This window comes from Ictidomys tridecemlineatus, chromosome 2, assembly GCF_052094955.1.
Source record: "Ictidomys tridecemlineatus isolate mIctTri1 chromosome 2, mIctTri1.hap1, whole genome shotgun sequence".
In the NCBI taxonomy this organism is placed as follows: domain Eukaryota; kingdom Metazoa; phylum Chordata; class Mammalia; order Rodentia; family Sciuridae; genus Ictidomys; species Ictidomys tridecemlineatus.
The window spans coordinates 176,589,897-176,601,659 of NC_135478.1; the positions used below are offsets into that span (position 1 = coordinate 176,589,897).

At 37.6% G+C, this 11,763-nt stretch overlaps 1 long non-coding RNA gene across 1 annotated transcript; it reads left to right on the forward strand.

Annotated features, from left to right (window-relative positions):
- Positions 1 to 4,381: 4,381 nt before the first annotated feature.
- LOC144375410 (uncharacterized) lies at positions 4,382 to 11,472 on the forward strand. The gene is made up of 2 exons (XR_013435232.1): positions 4,382 to 6,257; positions 9,905 to 11,472. It is a non-coding gene; the product is annotated as an uncharacterized LOC144375410 (long non-coding RNA).
- Positions 11,473 to 11,763: the final 291 nt, after the last annotated feature.

The following is an 11,763-nucleotide window of genomic DNA, read 5'->3' on the forward strand; positions in this document are numbered from 1 at the left end:
CCTCCTTTCTCTCCCTAGTCTTCTTATCTACTGATTTTCCTTTGCTCATTTATTTTTGATTAGATCTTCTATGTACACAATAAAGGTGAAATTCCCTGTGGTATATTTATATATGCACATAATGTGATTTTGTTAAATTCATTCCACATTTCTTCCCCTTTCTCATCCCTCCTCCCTCCCTTTTGATCTCCTTCTACTCCGCTAATCTTCCCTGATTATGATATTCCATTCCTTTCCACCTTCTTTCCTTTATTTTGCTGTAGCTTCCACGTATAAGAGGAAACATTTCACCCTTGATTTGCTGAGTCTGGTTTATTTCACTTAGCATGATGTTCTTCATTTCCATCCATTTACCAGCAAATGCCATAACTTCATTCTTCTTTGTGGCTGAGTAAAACTGCATTGTGTATATATGCACATTTTCTTGACCCATTCATCTATTGATGGGCATCAGGGCTGATTTCATAATTTGGCTATTGTGAATTTGCTTCTATAAATATTGATGTGGCTGCATCCCTATAGTATGCTGATTTTAAATCTTTTGGATATATACTAAGGAGTGGGAAAGCTAGGTTTTATGGTGGTTCCATTCCTAGTTTTTTGAGGAATCTCCACATTGTTTTCCAGGGTGGTTGTACTAGTCTACAGTCCCACCAACAATGTGCAGCTGCCTTTCCCCCACATCCTGGATAACATTTATTATTATTTGTTTTCTGAGTTAATTGCCATTCTAATTGAAATGAGAGGAAATCAGTGTAGTTTTGATTTACATTTATCTAATTTCTAAAGATGTTGAACTTTTTTTTCATATAATTGTTGGCCATTTGTGTTTCTCCTTTTGAGAAATGTACTTAGTTCTTTATCAATGGCCTCATTTTAATTCCATTATCTCTGTAAAGATCCTATTTCTCAATAAGGTCACATTCTGAGGTAGTGGGAGTTAGTACTTCCATATATCTTTTCTGGAAGACACAATTTGACCTATAATACCAGGTGTAGTGCCTGGCTAGATGTTTCTTCATGGAAGAAATGGACCAAAAGTACATTTGGGGATTTTTTTTTCCCATTAGCCAATATGTTTTTCTTATTTTTGTGCAATACTCAGAGTTATGTTTATCTGTCTTCTTGCTTGTTCCCTCTGTTGTGTCTCCGGCTCCAATTTATGTAAAATTTTACTTCATTTTCCTCATTCTTCCTAATTGGGTCTTGGAAAATAAAGAAAAAAATGTTCTTTACTCTCTGGTTCACCTTTCAGAGAAAGAATGCAACCAATATCTTCATGGAAGCACAATTCTGCTTTTAAAGCCTCTTTTCTTCTTCTCTACATTTCCAGGGTCTCATAGAAATCTTGGTGTTGAAGGGACCTTATATGTTTTCTAAGCCCCCATGTGGCTTGCCGCACCCTTAGGCATCTTTGCATGACCATCTCTGTACTTCTGAAGTACATGATAATGGCTGTAAGCATTAGATGTATCTATGTTGGGCTGAAATCCGTTTCCTCATCTGTCACCATGAACAATCTAGAGCTTGACAGAGAAAAGCCATTCTGTGTTCCAAGTTCCATGTTCCTTTGGGCAGCTCTGGAAGCAACACCAGTTACTCAGTCCCAGATTCCTAATAACATTGAGACACAGATTTCTCTGGTTCCACAAGTTAATTAGCTAAAGTCAGGGCCTGTAACTAACTAGTTGAGATAACTTGGGAAGGCTATAGAACCTCTTTGAATATCAGGATCCACATCCTTGAACTGAGTTACAGCAAAAGAATTTGGGTTTCAAGTGCCTGCCCTCTCAGTAGCTTAACTTTAATGAATCTCAGTCTGTTAATCCACAAAAGAGGACTAAAGTACCTGCCCTCAGTTCGTCATAGGATTGATGAGAACAAATTGTAAAAGTGATTTGTCACCTGTTACCGCTGTTGCTGCTGCTGCTGCTGCCATTCTTAAGGGCCTGACAGGAGGTTCTCTTTCTAGACTGGATTAAGACAGGAAATACATTACAAAAACACTTTTGCTCCAAGTCACCCTAAACAACTAGGAAGTGTTTGGGATACGAATGCGTGGGAAAACCAGGAGGAGTTATTAAAAAAATTATTTTCCTAATCTATGGCTCAAGTTCTGAGTTTTAGCCAGCTTCTAGAGGTGCCTGGGAAAGAGCCAAGTTCAGCTCTTAGAAGATCAAATTGGGGAAAAGTGCATGTATTGTTCTGGAATAAATTAAGCAAAACACAGGATGACAACCATTCTTTTGATCCCTTCCTCTGTCCAAGTCAAGAACTAGCTCCTCTTGACTTTAGAGACTTTAAGAAAAAAGTGGACAGAAAAGAGTTCTTTTGTAAAGAATCACAAGAAAATAAAATGCTGGGTGTGTTCTTTCCTGGCTACCTCTCCTCTTCATACCTCTTTATTGCAGCATTAAACAGAACAACAGAACTCTGTATGCAACTCACAGATGAAATCATTACAGAACTAGGAAGGTCTTTCCCTCCCGGATGTGGACCTGAGACCTCACAAGTATGGCCCAGGGCTACTTCTCAGCAGCACCAATGGTCAGTGGGGCTCGTCATAGATCCATGCACACCCATTCCATTCCTGGGGTGTGCCAGGTGAGTTATGACCTTCCTGGTTCTCATGATGTCCTGTTTTTGTCTAAGAGTGTCCTGTGGCCCTTTCAACCAGTCTATCACAAAGAGAATGGGGCTGCTTTCAGGAGCCCGAGGGTCTGGCGTCTGTGCTGCTTACACATGAGCGATTTTAGTATCCAGAGATTCACATCAGGAGCTAATTAAAGACAATCCTAAATTATTTATCTGGGATAGATTTCTGTTCACGCTTCTTCAGAATAAAAATTCTATTTCCCTGATATTATCATAAATCATCTTAACGAATCACAAATGTTAATTTTTGTTTTGGCTCTGACCTTGGTTTATAAAAGAGCAAGCTTCAAGATTTCTACAGTCCTTGCTACCACCAAGTGTAATCAGCTGAGAAAATGTTTTGTAGCACTGGTAAAACCATCTGATAATGGCCTGAATTTATATTTAGGGATAACAGAATAGGGACTTTGAAGCCTTATCATTGAAAAACACTCAAAAGCAAGCAAAATATAAAATACACATAATTTTTAAAAGATCAAGTTACCCATAATTAGAGTACTGGTTCTCAAGCTTTTGTATTTTTCTGTTACTTCAGTAGGTCCTTGGTATAGCCATTCCAACTCTGGTTTTGTTTCTGTTTTTGTGGCATGGAGGATTGAATCCAGGGCCTCATGCAAGTTAGGCAGACTCTCTGCCACTGAGCCACATCCCCATGCCTCATCTTTAAATTTTGAGCAGGATCTTGGTAAGTCATTGAGGCTGACCTGGAACTTGCATCCTCCTGCCTCAGCCTTGCTGATGGCTTGGATTATAAGTGTGGGCCACCATATCTGGCTCAAACTCTGGGTTGTTTGCTTATTTTTTTTAACTTTGAGAATATTTATTGCAGGATTTGATTTAGGGGGAAAAAAACTAATGAAACACATCTATGCATGCATAATTGTGGAAATCCACTGAAGGAAGAAGGAGTAAATTAAATAGAAGATACTGAGAGATGATTGATGGAAAAGTGAGCTTTAGATGAGTCAAAAAGTCTAAGAAAGATTTGATTATACCAGATTGGAAGTTGGGGGAGATCCTTCTGAAAAGGTTGAAGGAACAAATATAAAACTAAACTAAAATGACTTGAGTCAAACTCTGGTTTTGAAAAAGCTCTAGTGGTGATTCTGAAAGACTCCTCTCCAAGAGTAATTTACAGTTTTCTAATTCACACTACCAGCCCCAGCCCTTCAAAATGTGATGCTATTGGCTCTTCCTAACTCAATAAAGTCTCTTTATTTTATCTATAAACTAAATGATAAACTTATTTGGTGCATGCTTTTGTAAAATTTACACTGTTTTACAAAGTTTTGCTCACAGGCAAAGTTCTTTCTGTTACAACCCTTATTTATTTTTTCCTTTTTTTCTTAGTCTTAAATCCTGTTAGAGTTAAAAAAAATAAATTTAGTAAGAAATAATTTGAAAAAAAAATCTTTTTAATGGCTGTGTACATGTGTTTTCATATTTACAACTGTGTTAGTCTGGGTTTTGGGGGTTGTAACATCACAATTCACCTCAAACCTTCTCAGGCAAAAAAAAAAAATGAATTTATTGGCTCATGAAGTATAAAGTTCAAGCTGTGGCTGCTTCAGCTAGACGCAGGGATTTCATTAATCATCCCAATGTTTTTTGTAACCTGAGCCCCCCCTTTTTTTCTCATTGTAAATAAACTTCATTCATGTGGCCAAGACAGAAGGTCACCAAGAGCTTGGGATACCCCCGCCCCTCCCCACCCAGCTAAGCAGCCCCCATAGAAGGATCTCGATCCTGCTATCAGTATTATCAGCTGCGGAAGGCTCCACTGGTTACCTCTGGTTTGGATCTTATCTTGTGGCTGGTGTTGGGGCAGAGATTGATGGCACTGTGATAGTAGGAGCAAATGTGACTCCATTTTGTTTTATGACTTCATCCTGTAAAACAACCATGCCAAGTAGAAGAGTCATGACTGGAGCAAGAGGTTCTTTTCCTTCTGCTATAGAAACCTTTAAGAACACGGAACTACCTAATAGGATATTGTTTCTGTAACTGGGGTGACTGGGCTAACTGTGATTGGTTAGGCTTCCCTCCGCTAGACTGCACTGTCCTGCTTCTGTAACCTGGCTTGCTTGAATTGGCTAGACCCCCTGACCATCCCTTTTGCGGTTTTCAGCCTTCTAAGGAGTGCCCTTGCAATTGTTTGGGGCTGATCAGGGGAACAGCCTTATGTTCTGGTCAGCCGCCACCAGTGTGCTTCAATAAAGGCTTGATTTGATTATACGTGAGTGGTCTGGAAGTCAGTTTATGAAACCCTGGGATGACATTTGATAACATTTGGGGGCTGATAACATTTGGGGGCTCGTCCAGGATCCATTTCTTCCCTACCCTCACGCCAAATTTGCCCCCAATGACGGGCCTTTGGACCTCAGCCCCGGAGTAGAGGGGAGCTCCTGAGAGACATTCCTCAGCCTCACTCCGAGGACGACTTCAGTCTGTCCTAGGACGCTCTGAAAAGCTTCCCCACGGGGCTGTCAGTTCTGGTGAGTTGACTCTTCTCTGGGGGAAAAGGTCAGATTGGAGGCAGTCGCTTACACCTTCCCCGGGACAGGAGGAGACATTGTCACTGTCTCCCTGGATGTCTCCCTGTGAGACCTCATCTGTCTGTATCTGGGGCCCACTGGAGGCCTCCCTGCGGGGCCTCATCTGTCTGGGGGCAGGATGAGACGTGGTCTCTGCCCCATTAGAGGTCTCCCTGTGTGATCTCAGTGATTATTGCTTGTCCTGTGTCTGTTTTGCTGTTTGTCATTTCTCCAGCGTCCTCTTGTTGTTTGTCATTTGTCCCGTGTCTGTTCGCCGGCTGTTTGTCCTGTTCTATCCGAGTGTTGTGCTGGGTGGGCCCTTTTCTTGTTCTCATAACCACTCTTCTTTCATCAGGACTCCTTCGATCCACTGACATCAGAGACAAGGAAATGCTACAGAGATCTCTACTTGGACCCCTTTAACTTGTTTTCTTAACAATTTTCAAGACTTTGTTGGTTTGTTTTTGTTTGTTCCCTTTGTGTTCTGTGTTAATTTCTACCTCAGTTTGTTTCTAATGGGAAAAAATGGTTAAAATGGTTTTAACTGTGCTCACTACAGCTTATACTAAAATGTAAAGTGCTGCCAACAGGACTAAAAAAATTGTCAAAAGTAAAAGCTAAAGGTAAAAAGAAAAAGACATTCTAGAGATTGCCTTCACTTAGGAACTGGGCCAGGTGGCCAACTGGGTAAATCATGTCACTTCTTGTAGAGGACAGATTAAAACTAAAGTGTTTTATAAAATTATTATTCCTATATTGTATAACAAAAAGCATAATTTTATCTAGAAATTTGGCTTTTGTCTCTCAGTATTTACAAGCATGAATAACTCCCAACTATTAAAAAATGGTCTAAAGATTTTTCAATGTCAGGCTAAAAGTTGGTGGCCGCTATCCAAGAAACCAGAAAAACCAGTTTAGAATGGGACCTCAACCTGGGGGACTCTCCCAAGGAGACCAATGAAACTGTGTCTTTGGGAAGTTCCTCCAGGGAGAAATAAGCCTCCTTCGTTTGTCTATGTTCCCTCAACTCTTTTCAGCTTTCATGAACAGGACCACCTCAGAAAAAAGGTCAGAAAACTTTTAAAATTCTATATTTGTTAAATTCATAATTTTGATCCAATACGCTTAGGTTAATATGTTTTTCTGATTACACTCTGCTTTATTCTAAGGCCAATTTACAAGGGTTAACTCTCAATCTAATAGGTTTTTTTAAAAAAATAAGCTATAAGGTTTTTGTCTGTTTGCTTTGTGTGGGTGCACCAGTATACTGTCTGTCTATATGTATTGCCATGTCTACATATATTTGATACAAAAAATTGACATATGAGCTTATAAATTAAAATTTTTTAAAAAAATGGATCCAAATACTTTTGGTTAATATGATCTAAAAGGTTCAATTTAAATTAAAAAAATAGATAAAAGTACAAATGTCTTTAAAGTTACTAATGCACAGTTTTGTTTCTAGATGGTTAAACAGCTGTTAAAAATGTTAATGTCTATAAAGTGTCTAAACATCCATTGTCTCTAGGATTTTTATTCAACAACAACAACAACAAAAAGATTACTAATACTATTCAGTGCACTTGTCTGATAATTTGTTTTTAAAAAAGATACCTAAATTACATCTAAACGTATATAAAATTAATCATAGACATGTTTGTTAGAGACATCTAATTGGTACAAAGTTAAAATGCTGACTGTTAAATATAATATCAAGTACTCTTAACTCCTTAAATTCCATAAGTTAAAATACTTAAGCAATGTTTGTGTTTTCATAAGTTGGCAAACTAAAAAAGAAATTTAAAATTCGTGTTATTATAAAAAACAAGGTTACTCTAAATTACAAAGTCCCAACGGTTTAATTCTACATACAAGAAGTCAAAAAGTTTCAACTGTATTTTAATTAAAGTACTGTAAATAACAAATATTTCATCTTATTAAAATAGATTAATTTATCTAAATTCAAAAATTTATAAGGGTTATTTCAAAATACAAACCAAAAAAGGGTCAATATATTAAAAATTATTAAAAAGTTCTAAATATAAAAATATATTTAATAAAAAACATTTCCAGGTAAAAAGTCTTTATAATACATCTAAGTAAAAAACAAATGGTCTAATTAAGTAATATAAAGGTCTATAAATAAAAGACAAATATTAAAAGGTTTATATGTAACTAAGTTGGTTATACATGTAACACAAATATTTAAAACTATTCAAGGTTGTTCCCTAAGGACAAATAATAATGTACTGATATATTTATATGTTAAAATGACAAAAACTTCTAAAATATTAATTACATATTGTCTTATTAACTTTTATCCCCTGAAACAAGAAATGTTAGAGAAATAAGGTTTGAAGATCTGTAGCTAAACAACAACTGTTATTTTAAAGTATTGTCTTACATTACAAAGTCTAGATTTTCCTTTAAAAGCTAACCTTGGTTAATATAAAAACATCAATAAAAGTGTGGTACATTACTCTTCTTTACAGATTAAATGTGTTCATATCTTTCAGGCATACAAGTCTTTAAGGTAAAAGGTTTAAAGAAACATTTTATCAAGGTGGTATTCTCCAAACTAAAATTGTCTGTAATGGTAATTTAAACTTTTAAAGATAATAAATTTTATTGGAGATTTATTTATATCAATTGATGTTTTGTAACCAAATCTTATGTTACCTTTTACCCTAAATTTAAAATGTAATGAGAGCCTAATCTATTTAAAGATTAATATTATAAAACATTTTGCCACTTTTCCACATGTAAAAAAATGTTAAGGGCTCTCAGCCTTTCCTTAATTAATGTTTCAGATGTATGTCATATTGTACTACTTACATTCATACAGAGTCAGGAAACAATATATGTAAACTTTATAAAATGATATCTAAAAAGAGAGACAAAGATCAGCTTTAAAACTAAAACACTTTACCTAAGAATTGTAAAGAGCCTTGCCTTATCTGAGATAAGGCTCTGCCTCCCACCTTACAACATGTCAAAATAACTTCAAAGTAGACCAGATTTCAGTTAATTTAAAGTTATATTCAAAGATTAATTTTATTACAAAAATTACTGTAATCTCAAATAAAAAATATAATGTATAACTCAGCCAAGGTTCAAAATAATATACAAGCTAAATATGTTTTTAATATTGTTAATTTCACTTTGTATTTTCATTATAACTAAAAAAAAGTGACCACTACACTCAAAACAACCAAGAGACCTTTACTGTGACAATGTCTGATTAACACAAGAGAGAGAGAGAGAGAGAGAGAGAGAGAGAGAGAGAGAGAGAGAGAGAGAGAGAAATGTGAGAGAGAGATAGAAAGGGAGGGAGGAAGGGAGGGAGGGAGGGAGAGAGAGAGAGAGAGAGAGAGAGAGAGAGAGAGAGAGAGAGAGAGAGAAGAAAAAAAGTGAGAGGGAGAATGAGAGACAGGGAAAGTGAGAGAAAAAGGAGAGAGCAAGAGAGGAGGACCTGGCAAGAGAGAGTTTTTATAGCCAAAATCTAATGGGGTCTCTAGGTCTGCAAACTGCCTTGTTGGTGTACAGTGATTGGATCATACAGTAGATGCTAAGGTGTCATCTTCTGCCTTCAGGCAGATCTTCAGCATTACGTAAATTAATAAATAAAATAAGGATATTGTGTTATGTAAAAATTAACTGTAAAGTTATTAAGATTAAAGTTAAAGCCCAGCATTCTTACTTTAAAACTGGTAAAACTAACTTGCTGGATGTTTAAGGCCAAATTTAAATATTAAGGTTAAAATAAAGGGGCCAAAGAAACCAATATTTGGCTCTTGCCTCTAAGTCAGCCTGAACCCAGGACAGGGAAAAAGCTTTGCAACTCCAGGCCACATAAGCTCCCGATAAGGGAGATTAATTAGACCACTGGAGAACAGAAAGCCAATGAGTATACATGCTGCAAAGAGGAGGGTCCTTTAAAAAGGAGACATGCCTGTTGCTTCCAAGGGAAGCCATATGGTCAGCAAGACCTTGACCCATCCTAATGCAGATGACACTAGCAAAGCTAAAATGCTACTCACATGTTCCTCAAGAATGTCCTCCAAGGAAACTCAGCTGACTCTTACCAATAGATAGAAACAAGGTCAGTTTGACCAGCTTGGTCTTAAACACCTAGCAAAAACAGTTAAAACCAAAGCACAGCCATTCCTGACATAAAAAAATAGTTATTTTAATGTAACTTAAATGTACACTAGTGTTAGCATTCCCTAAAATAAGTAAGACTGAAGACAACAGAAGAAAAATTCTTAGGCAAAAATGCCTGATAACTACCAATAAATGCCAGAAGTTTCTGTTCCATTTAAGGCCTACAGATCTTCCTAACTTCCTACATAGGTAGGTGTAATCAATGTTTATTAATATAATTATCTAGCCCTAAGTAACAAAAGGATCTTTACTGAACACAGAGGTCATGCCAAAAAGGTATTTTTACAAAAACCAGATGACATTAACTAATTTAACTAAATGTTGTGTCTACATTCCTGATAATTCTGACAATGTTAAAGATTTATGTTCCCTAAAAAAGTGCCTTATTAGGCTTTGTTAGGCCTTGTTATTGGGACATTTTCTCAGGTCTTCCGCCTCCTGGTAAACAATTATGTCATTTTCATGATATTCATGGACAGGTTCCAGATGCTACAACTGCTATTTTGTATTAATCTTACTTCAGCACTCATGTCTTTTTGTTTCTCTCATAGAAGTGCCCAACCCCAGGTGAATTTACATCCTGTTCTTCCTGAGCCAGATTTTTACCATGGACACCTTGACCCACTCAGTTTCTAAAAAGGGACTCCAAACTGCTTGCCCACTGCACATCGCCCCCTTTCAGCTGGAAGTAGCAAGAATGGTAATCGCCCTTTTCCCTTACGGCAGTTGGAGATCCCTAATATTAGAAGAAAAATTACGGTCAATGTAGATGTTCGCCAACATGTCTAGCTCAGGAAGATGTACCTGGAAACTGCTCCCAAGATCACCCTGGGTGATCTCCCAGAAAGAGACACTTGCTTCCAGAACCCAATTTATAAGTGGAAAAAACTCCCTGTTCACCAAAAATTGTGCTTCCCGGGTCCCACTTTGAACTCCTTGACTAAATCTCCAAACTGTTAATAACTCTGAACTACGTAACCTACTATTTTGATGGAGTAAAGGGAAAAGAACATCTGGACTTATAAAAAGGCCAGGACCCACTGATTTATCAACTTAGACAGGCTGCCTCCATTTTAGTTCCCCTCCTAACTGGTTTGGAAATAGCTGGATCTACTGCTTTAGGAACTGCAGGTCTTATCACAAGCTCTAAAAATTTTAAGTCCCTCAGCCATCAAATAAATATAGATTTAGGAAAACTAGAAAGGTCAATCTCCAAACTAGAGGTTTCACTAGACTCTCTGACAGAAATAGTCTTACAAAACAGATGAGGTCTAGATGGTCTCTTTCTGAAACAAGGAGGACTTTGTATGGCCCCAAGAGAAACTAGTTTCTCTGCAAACCATTCTGGGATAATAAAGAACAGTTTGGCACTTGTGAAAAACAGGTTAAATAAAAAAGATGAAACACTAAAAACTTCAGCCAACTGGTTCCAAAACCTATTCTCATGGTCCCCTTGGTTGACTACCATCATTTCAACCATAGTTGGGCCCTTAGTCCTTCACCTGATTGGTATTACTGTAGGACCCTTCCTCTTAAAAACCCTCCTAAACCATATACACAAAAGAATGTAGGTTGGGTCAGACTTATGGTCTTACGAGCCCAGTATAGTCAGTCCCTTAGACACAGAAGGATAAAACAAAAACTGAGGCCTAATGATGTGCAAGATTGACATCAAACCTACTAAAACCAGTAGGGAATGTGATAGTAGGAGCAAATGTGACTCCATTTTGTTTTATGACTTCATCCTGTAAAACAACCATGCCAAGTAGAAGAGTCATGACTGGAGCAAGAGGTTCTTTTCCTTCTGCTATAGAAACCTTTAAGAACACAGAACTACCTAATGGGGTATTGTTTCTGTAACTAGGGTAACGGGGCTCTGTTTCTGTAACTGGGGTGACTGGGCTAACTGTGATTGGTTAGGCTTCCCGCTGCTTGACTGCACTGTCCCACTTCTGTAACCTGGCTTGCTTGCATTGGCTAGACCCCCTGAACATCCCTTTTGCGGTTTTCAGGCTTATAAGGAGTGCCCTTGCAATTGTTCAGGGCTGATCAGGGGAACAGCTTTATGTTCTGGTCAGCTGCCACCGGTGTGCTTCAATAAAGGCTTGATTTGATTATACGTGAGTGGTCTGGAAGCCAGTTTATGAAACCCTGGGACGAAGCTTTAACTATAACAGCACCACCTAGAACATGTGGAATAAGGCAGGGCTCTACAAAAAAGGGGTGAAGTTGCCTCTGGAATAAGGGTTGGCAAACTTTTCTGTAATGGACCAGATAGTAATTTTTTTGAGGGGGCTTTATGGGCTACAAGACATCTTTGCTGTCTATTCCATTTCTAAGCTTTCTCATTTCTGTACTGAGGAATAAGTGCTGAGAGTTGAATCAAAACTGAACAAAAAAGGACAGTAGG